Source organism: Vombatus ursinus, unplaced genomic scaffold (genome assembly GCF_900497805.2).
Source record: "Vombatus ursinus unplaced genomic scaffold, bare-nosed wombat genome assembly UNPS02014787.1, whole genome shotgun sequence".
Taxonomy (NCBI): domain Eukaryota; kingdom Metazoa; phylum Chordata; class Mammalia; order Diprotodontia; family Vombatidae; genus Vombatus; species Vombatus ursinus.
Genome location: NW_020954565.1, coordinates 6,990,725 through 7,008,197, shown reverse-complemented (window position 1 = coordinate 7,008,197; position 17,473 = coordinate 6,990,725).

Here is a 17,473-nt window from a genome sequence, read left to right as displayed (position 1 = left end):
AGAATTAGAGATTTAAATTGTAGCCTGACTAGAAGCAAAGTAGTAATCAATCAACAAGCATTTATTGAATGCCTTTAGGTGATAGGTACTGGGACATTGTGCTAGATACTGGAGATACAAAGAGAAAAATGAAATAGTTCCTGCCTTGAGGAATTTACATTCTACACAAAGAGACAATATGCACAATATATACACATATTTGTCTATGTTCTCTCCAATACCATTGCCACTTCCTCTATGACATAATATTTTTTAACATTTTTTTGTGCCATAGACACCTTTTACAATCTGGTAAAACCTACCCACTCTATCTCTGAATACATGACACAGAACATAGAGTGATGGACTTGTAGTCAGGAAGACCTGCATTCAAATCCTACCTCAGACATGTACTAGCTTTGTGACCTTCGGCAAATTACTTCACCCATCTGCTTCAGTTTCCTCATTTTTAAGATGGACATAATAATAACATCTACTTCCCAGGGCTGTCGTGAGGATAAAATGAGATAATATTTGTAAAGGGCTTTGCAAACTATCAAGTGCTATATAAAAGCTAAAATTAATATCATTACTAAATGCATATGTACATCTATGTATACATATAATGCATACAACTATAAAGGAATCCAAAAGTTAGTTAAAATAAAGATGCTGTTTTTTTTTCATCTGATTTCATGGACCCCTTGAAATTTATTCATGGACTCCCAAGTGATTAAGAATTCCTAGGCTAGAAGCACATTTGGGACTGTTGTATAAGAGTCCACCTATGGGAGTTCCACTATCACTAAGGATGAAAATAATTTACTATAAGAATACTTGCTGATTTTGATGTAAATCCAGGATGGTTTTATGAAGCCTACAAATCTTTGGCCTTTATCATTCCTTATTCTTGATCCATATTTTCTAGTTTTTTTTTTGTTTGTTAAGTCCATCTATTCCTATCTTTGCATTGAAGCAGAGTATCAAAGTATATATTGATTTAATTCAAATGATCATTAATTCACATAATTTTTTAATGGTCCTTTTGCTCATTCTTATCATGAGCATTGCAATTCATTTTGAATAAGTATCACATGAAATGGTATTTCTTGTTACTTTTTGGACTGAGAGACATTGTGAAGGTAGAAATAACAAGACTTGGCTACAGGTTGTGTATATGGAGTGAGTGCCAGTAAGCAATCTAAGCTTGAGCGTAAGTGACTGTAAGGATAAGGTACTCTCAGCAGTGATAGGGAAAATAGGAAGAGAAGAGATCTTTGGAGGAAAGACAATGAATTCAGCTTTTGACAAGTTGAGTTTGAGATGTCTATGGACATCCAGCTAGAGATTTCCACTAGGCAGTTGCTGATATAAGATTGAAAGTAAGGAGAGAGATTAGGACTACACAAGCATCTGGGAATGATCTTCATAGAGATGATAATCGAGCTAATGGTAGTTGAGGACATTTCCAAAGGAAATAATTTAGGAAAAGAGAAGTGGCCCAAGGACTGACCATTGGGCAATACTGATAGTGGTAGTGAATAGTCTAATCACTTGCCTACCTCAACAGATCTCTCTCCAGCCACTGATAGTCTGCCTGAATTCATTCCTCTATTATTGGCATATTCTCATTCTGTCATAGTTTCCCCTTACCAGTCATTCTAAATCCCTAGCTTTTATCATACAACCCCATTTTCCATCTTCTTTTGCCTTCTCCCTTATACCTTTTCTTCTCAAACCTGTACTCCAAATGTTCCACTCACCTCCTCTGTGGTATTCTCTGGGATGTCTGCTTCATCATTAACACACCTGATCAAATCATGAAACTTTTGCTTTCTCACTCCATTTATTTTCTGGCTTTCATTGAGACCAGACTTTCTGTGGATAACATTGATGATGTATTCCTGGCCATCCTTTCAAGGTTGTATTTTTTTTCCCATGTGCCCTGATTATGGTCATCATGGTGAATTGAAATCTTCCTTGTTCTTTAGTGCCATTTCCAGACTCTTTTGCTACCATTATCACTCAATACCTCTTCTCCTTTGAGGAATATTTCTTTTAAATTTATCACCTAATCAAGATTCTGGTAGCTGTTTTCTTCTCTCAAGACACTCCGCTTCCTGCCTTAATGGGTTTAGTACCTAGCTCAGTTTTTTTTTCCTCCTCCCCAATTTCTGCCTTCGTACCAGGGGATTTCAATATATAGATAGAGATAGAGATATATAGATATAGATATATGTAGATATATATAGAGAGAGATCTATATACATCTATATATAGATAGATATAAAGATACTGATATTGATATTCCCTCAATTACCCTAGATTCCCAGTTCCTTCATCTGTTCATTTTTCATGACCTATTTCTCTATTACATATCAGCTAAACATACAGATGGTGATATCCTTAACCTTGCTATCACCCACAGGTCTTCCACTTCCATGTTTATTAACTCTGACATTACTTTATTTGATCATAATCTTTTATCATTCTATCTTTCCCTCTGCCTTAGGACTCATAACCCTTTCTTTCTTTCTCCCCATGATCTAAAACTCCTTTACCCTTCAGTTCTTTCCCAAATCACCACCTCATGCCCTGGTTACACTGTCTTTCCTTCACCATCTTTATACCTTGGTGAACCAGTTCAACTCTATACTGTCGTTTTCTTTCTCAAGTCCTTTGACCTGTTACCCCTTCACAGATCTTCCCTTGCCAAGCCCTTTGCTTCTATTTACATGAGGCTCTATTAAATTAGAGAAAATGATGAAACTGTCATGGATCCATGGCAAATTTTCATTCTATGACCTCAACTGCACCCTCACTGCATCAAGACAATCCTTTCACGCCTAATTAATTCACTATCCAACTCACCACAGCAGCTTTTCTGAACCTTTTTATCCCTACTCAAGCCACCCCCATACAACTCCCTCCCTCTCCCCTCTCAGCTGAGGAGATTGCCTCTTATTTCATCAAAAATTGAGTTTAGTAATATCCATCAGAGCTTGATCTGTTTTGGAATAGCCTTTGGAACCCCAGTTCACTATTACATCATAAGGAAGCATTGGCTTAGAACTTTTGTAGAAAAAAGTGTTCTCATACCTGTTTCACATGGTAATTATTTAGTAAATGTTTGTTGAATTCATTGAATAGAACTTTATTTAGATTTTTTTTGTGTTATCATAGTCTAATTTATGTTACAGTTAATTTGTGCACCAATTTTACTTACTAGAGTTATTTGTGTACCTACTTTACGTATTGTAAGCTCTTTGAATCAGAGAATATCCTTTATCCCTGTAACTTTAGAATGTAATATAATGTCCTGCACATAATAGGCATGTAATAAATACCTGTGGACTTGAATGAGTATTGAGTTGAAGGATGTGTTGGATTTCAATAGACAAAAGGAAGGAGGGAATAGAATTCGAGGAAAGCATCGCAAAATGAGCCAACACTCAAATGTGTCTGTGAATGAGGCCTCTTTAGGGTATAGTTCATAGATCAACCTGGCTGAAGTGGTTTGTGTATGTCAGAGTATTGGGAAATGAATTTGGAAATGAAGGTTGGCTCCTCTTTATGGAGGGCTTTGAATGGCCTTGACTAATATTAGAAGATAAGTATCTACTTCCTTTCATCATCAAAGCTCTGGTTTTCATATACAACTATTTTATACAGTAAAGACCTATTAACGTTTGAGAACTGTCATTTCCAGAAAATGATGTCATATAACCCAATTTTGTGGCAGAAAAAAATTAGCCTAGAAAGGAAAATGCTTTTCCAAGCATCATCTAGTTTTGTCATAAGCTCTTTGACATACTGGAAAATAACTATTTTAAAATTTCACAGAACACATATCCCATTTTTCTTTGAACTCATTTCTGAGACAATATGATCAAAACAAGCTTTCACATTTCAGATTTCAGTATCCCAACCTTTCTCACTCAATGCTCTTTGAACACCATTGACTAGCCTGAAAAAGACAATTGAAGAGTTTTATTATAACTTTACAAAGTTATACATCAAAGGCTAGGGAAAAAAAGTAATCAGCAAATAAATTTAAGTATCCTACCGACTTTTAGTCTAAAAGAGTCATTCCTTAAAACATAGGTTTATAATTATATTTTGGAATTTTCTCAGTTAATCACTAATTCCTATCACATGCATTGTATAAAAATATTTATATCCTTTTTTTTTCCATTTATAAACTGGTGACACTTTCCATTATGCTCTATACTCAAGTCACTTTCTAGCTAATTGCCTTGTAGCCCATATCAAACACTATGCTCTGGAGGAACTTCTGCCTGGGGCTCTTTTCTCACGATAGGTGACTGCCTCTCTAGGATCACTATTTCAAGAAGGCATAAGACATTTCACTTTTCTACCTCCTTTCTGGCCTCCTCTTACACAGTCACTTTATCAACATTTTAGGCCCCAAAAATGAACCCTTTCAGCATGAACCATGATTAAATCAACTCTTCCATTATTCCTGGTTGAGGTATCCCTATGACCCCAGTCATCATCCCTATAACTTTCTGAGCCAAAGTGGACCTTCCTGGACACCAATGCCCTACATGTTTAGTCTCTCCCAGTAGAATATGATCTCCTTGAGGTTAGGGGCTATCTTTTTTTTAAATTTTTTTAATTTGTAGCCCTGTGGAGTGGATGAGTAAAAATTGGAACACTAATATACTGTTGGCGGAACTTTGAACTAATTCAACTATTTTAGAGAGCAATCTGGAATTACGCCCAAAGAGTTATAAAACTGTGCATACACCTTGACCCAGCAACACCACTATTAAGTCTGTTTCCTAAGGTGATCAGGGAAAAATGAAAAGAACCTATACATTCTGAAACATTTAAAACAGCTTTCTTTATGATAGCAAAGAACTGAAAATTGAGAGGATGTCAATTAATTGGAGAAGGGCTAAACAAGTTGTGGTATATGATTGTGATGAAATACTACTGTGCTGTAAGAAATGATGAACAGATTAATTTTAGAAAGAAAAACATGGAAAGACTCATGAAATAATGAAGAGTGAAATGAGCAGAAACAAAAGAGTGTTTTATACAGTAACAGTAATATTGTTCACAGAATAACTGTGAATGACTAAGTTATTCTGAGTGTTATATTCAAATCAGCTACAAAGGACCTACAAAAGAAGATGTTATTCACTTTCAGAAAAAGAACTGATAAGTTGAAATATGCAGAGTATGGTTTCTGTGTGTGTTTGTGTGTGTGTGTGTGTGTGTGTGTGTGTTTGTGTGTGTGTATCAAATGGTGATCTTCTTAAGTGCAGGGTGGGGAGAGAAGGAGGAAGAGCCTGGAACTCAACATGTAACCAAAAAAGTTTAATTTAATTTTTTAATCCTTGATGCTTAATAAGTGTTTCCTTTCATTTATTCATTTAATTCTTTCATTAAGAGCTGAAATAATATGAGACTTCACAAGCATATGGTTTTACAATTATATGATTGGAATTAGAATTGGATAAATCTCTATTTCTCAGAAAAACACTATGTTTTCACGTCTTTGTGTATATGGTAAAGCTATTTTCTAGAACTAGAATGCTTTCCCTCCCTTTCTTCACCCAGTGAATTCCTATGGATATTTTAGTGCCCAACTCTAATACAATCTTCTTCAGAAAGCCATCGCTAAATTCCCTCTCTTGGTAATGACTGCCCCATGCCCACTCCATCAGATCTCACAAAGTTCTTTGCACTATAAATCTTTGAGAATGGATTCAGCAGAGTACCCCCCTATCATACCCACTCTTTTACTAATCTTCAGTCTCTCTCTTTCTACTGACTGCTTCCCTGCTGCTTACAATCACACCAGTGTCTTCCCTGAGCTATCTCTGTCCACCACTTCCTCCATCAGTTGTAGTCCTGAAGGGGCAGGATCTCCTATGGGATCTGAGCAGGAAGCTACCTCAAGCATTATAGAAGGGAAGGGGTCCCATCTGACTACTGCAATCTAAGCTGTCATTGAATGAGGTTGGGGTACTGGGGGAAGGGCTGAAAAAGACTTGATTGTCTCTGCCAATCAGCATTGGGTGATGAAGATATGTGTGTGCAAGAAAAATTCCTACATGAATTTGGGTAGAGAAAGGGTTTTACCCCCATTTCCCTCCAGCTGATGAAGTTTGTGGGAAGTCTGGGAACCACAAAATGTCAGGGTACAGGGAATCTGCCTGGAAAGAATTCAAGCACTAAAATCTTCTTCCAGTTAAAGTGGCAAGGTTTATTTTAACACCAATAGAGCAGTCTAGGTTCCTAATGTGGTTGTGTTTTGTCCTTTGTTCTTGAAGAGGACCATGACATCAGGGAGATGATGACATGACTTGCAATTGAATTTGATTTGAGTGAGGGAGGGCTGTGCAAAGTCATCAGCTCACTTTCTCCTCCAGAGTCATCTGGGTCTAGTGACTAGATATGGATCAGGATAACTGGAGATGGCCCAGCAGATTCCTAATGAATCTGCAACTTGATAGAGGTAAGACCAACACTTATATACAAAAAAGAAATAGTAGATTGATACATACATATATGCATATATACATATACACACATACATGCACATATATACACACATATACATATATACGTACACACATACATACACATACATACATTCTCACACACACACACACACACACACACACACATATATATATATATATAGACAGTGAAAAGATCTGTATAGAATTAAGGAGGTAAATAGCCTGGGATGGGCCAGGTGCAATAGTGAAAGAAATAAAGTAGTCTGGGGTGGGTTGAAGAATGTGAAAGAAGTATTAAGTGGTCTGGGGTGGGTCTAGAGCCACTGTGAAAGGACTATCAGGTATCTAGGTGGGCTGGCCTGGGGTAAGACACAGTGATCTGGGCTGCTGAAATGTGTGGGAAAATTCAGGGAATGGGTTACTTTCAAAGATATGCTCTTTTCCTTTTAGGGGTCCAGGTCCCATCACCCCATTACAGGTAGGCTGTTTTTTTGACCTCTCTGAACTTTTCCAACATGTCTTCTTTCCCCAGGAACCACATTATTAAGAAATCTCATAATGAAAGATTAAGTCAGCCTTGTTATGCACATCTCATCAGTACCTTCTGCCACTCCAATTAGATCCTTTTGTTGGAAGACAAAGCCGTGAGCTCTAAAACTTCCATTTTAGAAGACAAGCACAGTTCTATCCCCTTTCCCACCAGCAGCCTTACTTTTGGACTTCTTTGGACTTTTTATCAGGCCCCCTTGACAGGTCACTTCTTCCCCCAATCTCCATTTCAGCTTCCTTTTGTGTGTTATCTTCCATCATTAGATGTAATCTCCTTGAGGGCAAGATGTGTCTATCTTAGCCTGGCATAGAGTAAGTGCTTAATTAATGTGTATTGCCTGACTGAGTAGCCCAGTCAGTTCTGCATCCAGGGACCAATGGTGTACTAGGAGGATGCAATGATGTAATGTAGGGCTATGTGTATAACACAATTTACCATGAATTATGCTTATTAGAACTGGCTGACAGCTTGCTCTTCAAATTTCTAATCAACAAAATGAACACACTTATCTTGCACAGTATGTATATTAATCAATATATGTAAATATGCACTAGGTGTCACAGTGGATAGAACACTGGACCTGAAATCATGAAAACCTGATTTTGAATCTAGCCTCATATTCTGTTCTTACTAGCTTTTGTGACTTTAGTCAAGTCACTTAATCTCTGCCTACCTCCGTTTCTTCAACTATAAAATAAGCATAATATTAGCACCTACCTTCCAGAGTTGCTATGATATAAATAATAAATATAAATAAAATGAGATATTAATTTTAAAGTGCTTTGCAAACCTTAAATCACTGTATAAATGCTAGTAAATGTTATTACAAATAATTCACATATAATAAATATTTAAGTATTAAAACTAGCAGGATACATTATAACAGTTACTAAATGATGCTTTTGGAATTTCTATTGTTTTCACTATTCAACAAAATTATGATCTTCAGCTGCAGTCCTTCATTCTGTTTCCTACCTTTGCAACTTCTATCAGTTGTCACTGAAAGACAACAGTTGCTTAAATCTCAAAGATTTTCCAAGTCTAGATTACAAAATGTTCTAAGGACCATAGCCAGACCCAGCTATCCCAGGACACAACCTTTCAGCAGCAGGGTACTGTTTTCTTCTGTGGGGCATTAAAAAAAAAGGAGGGGAAGGATCTTCCAACTATTTTATGTAGGGGATTGCAAGGAGGTTCGAAGTCAGGAGAGTGGTAATGGAGGATGGGAAATGGAGAATATAAGCCAGCCCAGGTGATACACAAATCAACCAAATAAACGAGGACAGGAAGTCAGGATTAAATCCAATAAAGCAGAAAAAAAGTCCCATGAATCAAATATGTATTAAAGGAAATATATATGTGTATGTATATGTGTGTGTGTGTGTGTGTGTATGTATTGAATCTTCTTATCTTGATCAACCCAGGCCTGAATTGATTTTATCTACTCAAGTTTGAGTGGAGACAGACTTCCAAGGTTGGGGGTGGTATTTCCTTAGATGGTGGGTGATATAGGCCCCTGTGGACTGAGTGATCTAAGGAACCCACTCACCTCCTATTATGTTGACCAGTCACGGTTGATTGGCACCTCTTGGGAACACCAACTCTTCAAAGGGCATATAGTGTTATACCCCAAAATCCCAAACCAAGCCAGTTCTGAACTGGCCCCCTTACGGGGGCCCAATTTTGGACTAAACTCCCATGTAATGCATGTCAAGCCACTTCGAGAAATTAAACCATGGACACATGTACCCCAATTTCGTTTGACTCTTTCTTAGAGCAGACTCTGTTCCAGATTGGAGTTTGCAGGGTTCCTGGGGTTTGGGGTTCACAATACATATACCTACCTACCTACCTACATACATACATATACATGCATACATACATATACACATATATGTATGTATATAGGTATGTGTATATCTATATCTATATAAAGCCTTTAATTTCATATGTATAGATATAGATATAGATATAGATATGATGGGGTTGGAATCTGGGCCCCAGAAAGGAAAAACCCTGGACTTTCCCACATGGCCAAATCTCTGGCATTCCCCTGAGGCTATAATCCCATCAACTGGACTTTCATTGTGGCTATGATGGGGTTAGAATCTGAGCCCCAGAAAGGAAAAACTCTGGCCCCCAGACCACTTCCCACCCGTGGTCCCACCTAGGCTCCATTTCCCACCCTTGGTGTGGCTACACCCAATCTCCCCTCCATTGTCTTACCTCCCTATGGCCCCCGGCCATTTCCCACCCTTAATCCTAGCTAGCCTCTATTCTCCCTTGGCCAGGAGGTCCAGGTCCCAGGAGTTCTGTTCACCCCAGCTTACTAGCTGTTCCCATCCAGATCTCCTTAGGCCCTTCCTCCTGTCACCCCAAACTACTTGGCCACTCCTAGATCCCTCCCACAGTCTTTCTGTATATAAGGTCCTTCTTGTCTCCATTAAGATGCTCTGATTCTTAGAATCTAGCCAATAGCCCATAGATGCTCAGATTCCTTAAGAGTCTACTAATATGGCGAATCTTCAATAAACCTTGTTTTTGGCTGCAAGAAGGCTTGGGTTGAATTCTTTCGGTCAGGACCCAGGTGTCGTGATTTTGGAATTCCAGAACCCCTAACCTCTAGACCGCATCAGATATAGATATAGATCTATATATGTGAAATTAAAGGATTTTGTCAGAGCAAATGAGTCTTTCATGGTTTTTTTTTTGGGGGGGTGGACAGAGGCTAAAGTGACATACCAAAGTAAACATCTTGGTATTTGTTCTGTACTTCTACCATTGAATATCAGGTTTGCATCTCATATGTCATTTGATCCTGATTGCAATGTTATGAGGTAGATAGAATATATATTACAATCCCTGTATCACAAGAGAAAATTGGAGAATCTACTTGAGTTCAGGTCGAAGATACAAAGGTGTCCAAATTCATTAAACAAGTTAGAAGCAAAATTTGAAACCAGCTTTCCTGACTGCAATTCAGGGCCAGACCATAGTCCCTCTAATAACAAAGCCATAGACGCAAAAGGGCAAAGCCTCCAGAGAAAGCTAAAGGCATCATGACCACAAAATGTTTATCTGTTAATGTAATGACTCTGTTCATTGCTGAGGTAAGCCTCTGTCGTTGGGGTCCTGCCTGAACTGAAACTAAATTTATTTTCATATTAATGTTAAACCTACCACAGGGAGCAGTGATATCATGTACTCACACTAAGGATTTGATTGGAACTTTGTTCAGAACTGATGCTATTTACAATGACATAAACATTATGAGGCTTTAGGAAGTAAGGCTAATTTGAATCTATTGAACAAAGTACTGAGAAATTTCCCATACTGTTTCATTTCCTGTTTTTCAGGTGTTGTTCAGTCATTTTATAGTCATGTCCAACTCTTTATGACTCCATTTGTGGTTTTTTTTGGCAAAAAAACTGCAGTGGTTTGCCACTTCCTTCTCTAGCTCATTTTACAGATGAGGAAACTGAGACAAACAAGATTAAGTAACCACGCAAAGTCACACAGGTAGTAAGTATCTGAGGCCAGATTTGCATTCAAGATGGATGATTCTAGCACTCTGACCAACTGAGCCATCTAGCTGACCCATAAGCAATTAATGTCCTTCTAATTAACATTCTTTCTTTATTTTAAAAGTACTTTATAATTTTACTGATATGCATTGTATGTGTGTCTTGGTAGATTTATATAAATAATTTTTATACATTTTCCAGGTTTTCTTTTTAAATGGACATTCTTTCTTCCTAGATTTTTTTTGTTGCTATGTAGATATTTTTAAAATTTTATTATATATCCTGCTATGTTACTAAAGCTATTCATTGTCTCAAAGATTAAAGATGACAAAGCAGAAATTTAAGAAAATGCTTAGAATTCCAGTCAGCAATATTGTGGTTCAGTACCCATCTGTCATAAATTTGCAAGGACCCACCTACACTTCCAAATAGGTAGAAGAGTGAATTGAGCACTGGACCTGTAGTAAGGACGACCTGAGTTCAGTTCTAGCCTCAGACAAAAACTAGATACATGACCCTGGTCGAGCTTATTCCCTGTTAGCCTCAGTTTCCTTATCTGTAAAATTGGGGTAATAGCACCCACCTCCCAAGTCTGTTGCTAAAATCAAATGAGATAATATTTGTAAAGCACTTAGCACAGTTCGTTGCACATAATAAGTGTGATATAAGTGTTAATTATTATTATTATTCTTTTTTCCTATAATAGATCCATGTTTTCCCAGTAAATAACATTGAGCATTACCCTCTGGCAAAGTCAGGTCCTTAACTATCTTTCTGTGTTGTTTGAGATGTTGCTTACCACTTCAGACCTCTTTTCACTGAGACTATATACTTTTCCTGGGCAGCTAGATGGCACAGTGGATAGAACACTGGGAGACTCATCTTCATGAGTTTGAATCCAGCCTCAGACATTACTGTCTGTGTGACCCTGGGGAAGTCACCTAACCTTGTTTGCCTTAGTTTCTCATCTGGAAAGTGAGTTGGAGAAGTCAATGACAAACCATCCCAGTTTCTTTGCCAAGAAAACTCCAAGTGGGGTCATGAAGAGTTGGATGTGACTGAAACAATTCAACAACAAAATTTACTTTTCCTAATACTCCTCTTAACTTCTATGTAAAAGTATGCCCAGGGACTAGGACTGATTTGCTCTCTCTTTCAAAAAAAAAAAAAGTCCCTGTGAAGAAACTCTTGTTTCTTCAACTCATTGGTGACTACAAACTGTTCTGCCTTTTATTCTTTCACCACCTGGGAGTGGTTCCCTAGCCCTCCCTATTCAAGTGAGCACTGCCTTGTTTATAAACTAGCAAAATTACTTCAATTTCCACTTAATTATTGTGCTTCAATCTCAATGAACCAGATATAAACGGGTAGAATTATGCAAATCTCCCTGGCTCTTAATAGCTGCACCAAAAATGGGAAGAGTTTAAAGAGGAAGCTTTGTATTTTCAGGTACTCCAAAATGTTTATCATCAGGGAACACCAATCATTTTGAGAAAGGAGAAAGAAAAGGTCCTCATGCTAGCTCTATGTGACTTACAAAAAAAAATAATTTAAACACAAAATTTCAGCACATTTTACTATAAAATGCAAGGCTCACTGGTTATGATCTCTTGAAAATCTTTAAGTTGAAAAAAGTTAAAGAAATTCAGGCCAATGAAGAAATGTGTGAATCAAATCCTTCCTTTCCCCTCAGACTCCCCCCCACCACCATCTCCCCATTTGATTGTCTATATTTACCTAGGAAAGGAAACATGCTAGAAAGGAAAGGGCATGAAAAAAGGAATTGGTAACTGAAGGAGTGATAAATTTATTCTGTTTGTATCCAAAACAAGGAATGATAGGTGAAGTTTAAAGAGTCAAATTTAGACTTGATGTAATGAAAAATTTTCTTACAAAATGGTGGTTTGTCCTTTGTTCTTGAAGAGAATCATGACATCAGGGAGATGAGGACATGACTTGCAATTGACTTTGATTTGAGTGAAGGAGGGCTGTGCAAAGTCACCAGCTTCACTTTCTCTTCCAGAGCCATCTGGGTCCAGTGGCCAGATATAAATCAGGAGAACTGGAGATGGCCTAGGTTGCAGTGGGTGACCCTGGCCCTTTTAAGATAAGGTCTTTCCAAGTTCTCACTTAGAGTGAGGCAATGCCCATTTAGTGAATAGGCCTCTTTAAGAAGTAAGTCAAGGGACAGCCCCTTTAATAAAAAAAAAAAATCACAATGGGAGGAGAAGACCCTTAGAGTTGTTTGCTAAGATTAGAACGATCTGGAACGAAGTGTAATGGGTTGATTCAGAGGTAGCAAGTTCCCTGTCTTTGGAGGTTTCGAATGGCTGATTGATCACTTATTGGGTATGACGAGGAGAAGGTTCTTGTTCAGGTTTGAGTTGGGCTAGATGGATCCTGAGGTCCCTTTAACTTCTGAGATTTCCAGGTTTCTGTCACTTGCTAATTGTCATATACTTAACTATTAAGAATGAGAGTCAAATTTGGAATTGAGATCACGTAACTCTTTCTCAGGGGATAGAGCACTGGGTCTAGAGTCTTAGCATCTGTGTGACCCTGAGCAAGTTACTTAACTTGTTCGCCTTAATCTGACAAGGAAGGAAATGACAAACCACTCCAGTATCTTTGCCAAGATATCCAGGTGGATGGTATGGTCCACAAGGTCCGGAAGAGTCAGATACAAATGAACAACTCAACAACAACAACAGAACAACAAAAACTGTTTCTCATACATTAACGAGGCCCAGGAATGTAACATGAGGCACATTTTCAAAGTTAATATATCAAGTTAGTGACAAAGCTAGAACTTGAATCCAGGTCCTCCTAACTCCAGGGCCAGTGACGTTTCTGTGTAATCATGTTAACTTTTATAGTCATAGTCAAGACACTGCCTGAAAACATTTTTATTCAGAAAACTGATATTATCAGAATATCATATATGAAAGGAATTTATAATGATTTTATTATATTCCAAACACATTATTCTCACACAATACCTACAAAGCTGAAACCAATTAACTGAAAAGAGAATAGATCAATTGGTTAATTTTATGCAAACAAAATAGTTTCATAACGTCTGTCCTATGTCATGTTTTATCTTTATGCCTGAATAGTCTCCTATCCACCAATTCCAAAAGGTCTTGTATTTTTAGCATTTCAGGGTTGTTGTTTTGTAGGGTTTTTTTTAAAATCCTCTTTGACCTCTCTAGCCTTCCAAATTTGCTATTTTTGTGTCACTATTATTCAACATATTTTCCACATCCAAAACTTTGGTATTATCTTTGATTTTGTATCTCCCTCATCTTTAACAGCCAAACTATCTTTTCTCCCTCTAAGGGGAAGAGGAGGGATATAAGCATTTATGTAATACCTGATATATGCCAGGCATTATGCTTTGCAAACATTATTTTTCTATTTCCCATCTTTCCTTTTCTCTCTATTCCATCTGCCACCACCATAATTATTCTCCATTTTTTTATTGCAGTAGGCTCCTAACAAATGTCCCTACCTTTACCCTCTACCTCCTCAATTTCATCCTTCGTATCCTCCTTACCTTTCTATCCTTACATTCCTTATATCTCTTTCAATCCTCTTTCAATGTCTCCCTGTTCCCTAAAAACTGAAATCAGATTCCCATACCTGGTATTCAAAAACCTTCTGCAATCTAGCACCTTTCCAATTTTCCAGCCTTTCTTCATTCTGTACCTCATGGTCATACTAATCTTTTCTCCAACAAGATCTATGCTTTCCTGACTGTTTCTTTGATCATGCAGTTCCCTACGTGGTTCAATTCTTCTGCTGCCTGTTGAATCCCTGTGCATCCTTTGAAGCCCGACTTTACTGCCACCTCTCACTCAAGAACTTTTCTTTGTTCTATGGGTCAGTAAAGACTTTTCCACTCTCAGAATTCATGTAGTACTTTCTTTGCTGTTTCCTCATACATTCATCATGTATTATTTTGTCCTATGGTTATTATGCTAGTAGTGTTTTTACTGTCTGTGCATATGTATATGGTGTGTATATATATATGTGTGTGTGTACGTGCACATATATTATATATGTATGTGTATGTATATATATAGTATCTATCTATCTATATCTATATATACATATATCTATATGTGTATATCTATATCTATATCTACATCTATAGGTCTATACCTGTGTGTGTGTCTATACATAATGATGTTTCAGAAAAAAAAATATACATATATGTGTATATATGTATGTTTATATATAAATGTATGTATATGTCTGTGTGTATGTGTATATGTATATGTCCATATATGTGTATACCCTTCTGCCACTGTCCGTCTCACACAAAGAGGTTGCCTTTCCCTTACCAAGGCAAACCCCTCTACCCACAGAAGCAATTATATTCCATTCTATCTCCTCTAATAGATTGCCCCCTCTGTCATCCTCCCTCTATTGCTTATCTTCTGTCTCTCCCTAACTATTGGCTTATTCCGTACTGTTTACAAATATCCCTATATCTCCTCTATCCTCAAAAAAACCCCCTCACTTGATCCTTCTACCCCCATTATCATTCTTTATCTCTTTTGTCCATTATAACTAAACTCTTTGAGAAGGGTATCTACAACAGGTACCTACATTTTCTCTCCCCTCACTTTCTTATTCTTCTCTTTACAATATAGCTTCTGCCCTCATCATTCCACCAAAATTAGTCTCTCCAAAGTTATAATTGATCTCTTACATGCCAAATCCAATGACCTTTTTTCAATCCTCCTCCTCCTAGACATCAACCAAAAGTCTTTGGCCCTGTTGATTACCCTTTTCTCCTTGATACTTTCATCTCTCAAGGTTTTGGGGACACTACTCTTCCTACAGGATAGACCAGTCCTTCTCAGCCTCTTTTGTTGGATTCTCATCCAGGTCATGGCCTCAAAACATAGGTATCCCAGGGGGCTCTATCTTCTTAACTTTTCCTACTATTCTCTTTCATTTGGTGATATTGTCAACTTCCATGGATTTAATTATCATCTCTGTGCTCATGATTCTCAAGTTTATCTATCCTGCCCCCTTTGATGACATTAAGTTCCACATCTCTAACTGCCTTTCTGACATCTTGAACTGGATGTACAGTAGATATTTTAACTCAATATGTCCGAAACAGAATTTGTTATCTTTCTCTCTAAACTCCACCCCAATACAAAGTTCCCTCTTACTATTGAGGGCACCTTTACTCTCCCAATCCCCAGATTTATGTCCTAGATGTCATCTGCAATTCCTTACTATTTCTCATGTACCATATCTAATCTGTTGCCAAAGCTTTTTGATTTCATTTTTGCAATATCTTTCAAAAATGCCCCTGTTGTAGGTATGGCTCTAAAACCAGCACCTCCTTCTTAGTCCAGGTAAGATGATGAGGCATTGGTAAGGCATTGAACATTTAACAAAGTAGAAGATTGCTCAGACACAAAGATACACAACACGGATACAGAGGCTCTTAGCTTCTTTGGACATAGCTCCCCTTGTCTCCATATGGAAGTGAGTCTTGTCATGGTCAGGGTATAGCAACCCACATATTTTCAGGCTCCCACCAAGTCTGAGAGGCCCAGAGCTCACATGGCTTAGGCTTTTTATTGGCCATAGGCCAGGAGGATATTTCAGAAAAGTTGGAGCCAGTCAGGTTTCAAGAGGGAAAGAAGCCTCACCAAGGAAGCCACTTAAGAGGCTGAAAGAAGCTATTCCAGAGTTGGGAGTAGGGTAGGAAGATGCCAGGAAACTACTGTTCTTCAATGACAACCTTCTCTCCTCTGATACTGCCACCACCCTGATTTAGACCCTTATCAACTTATGCTTGGAATACTACAAAAGTCTGTTGGTGGGTCTACCTTCCCTGTCTTTTCCCACTCCAATCTACCTGTCATTCAGCTGCCAAAGTGATTTTCTTGAAGTGCTGGTCTGACAGTGTAACCTCTCTCTCTACCTTCCACTCAATCAACTCATGGTTCCGTATCATCTCGAGCATCAAATGCAAAATCTCCCACTTGTTGATCAAAGCCCTTCATAACATATTTCTCCCTCTTTTCTAGCCTTCTTACACCTTACTCCCCACCACACACACTTGAATTCAGTGACATTGGACTCTTTCATGTTCTACAAACAAAATACTCCATCTCTCAGTCCTGGCCATTTTCTCTTGCTGTCCTTCATGCCTAGAATACTCTTCCTCCTCATCTCTACCTTTTAACTTCCCTGTATTCCTTCAAGTCCCAGCTGAAATTTCACCTTCTAGAGGAAATTTTTTTCAAATCTCTTTTAATTCTAGTAACTCCTCTCTTTTAATTATTTCCTATTTATCCTGTCCATAGTCTGTGGTACATATTTGTTTGATTGCTGTTTCTCCCATTAGCTCCTTGCTTCACAGACTGCATTTTGACTCTTTTGGTATTCCTAGTTCTTATGATAGAACTTGGCACATGGTAGGCTCCCAACAAATAAATGCTTATTGACTGACTGACTGACTGACTGACAGTAGGAAAAGAATGACCTGACATTGCATTTGGGAAACTGTACATTTCTTTGAATATTCCCCAACCTCTCTTTGAAACAAACATCCATATTTTTGATATGAGCATCCTTCTAGTGATGGCCTAGAAATAAATCATGGAACACTAATCTCCAAAGTATTAAAACTATGGTCACCCCATGGCCATTAGAGGGATCAAGATGTATCTTTTAGTTGTAAATAAATCTATAACCAAAAACCACTTGTATCCACCAAGTGGCATGAAAAAGATATCAAGAAAAATATTTTTCATAGGAAATGGTGAGCAAAGTGTGGGATCACAAATGAGAGTCTGAATGCTACAAATCTTAATAACTGTGGTGAATACAATGGCCAACCACAGCTCCAAAGGACTCATGATGAAACATGCTGTCTACCTCCAGATAGA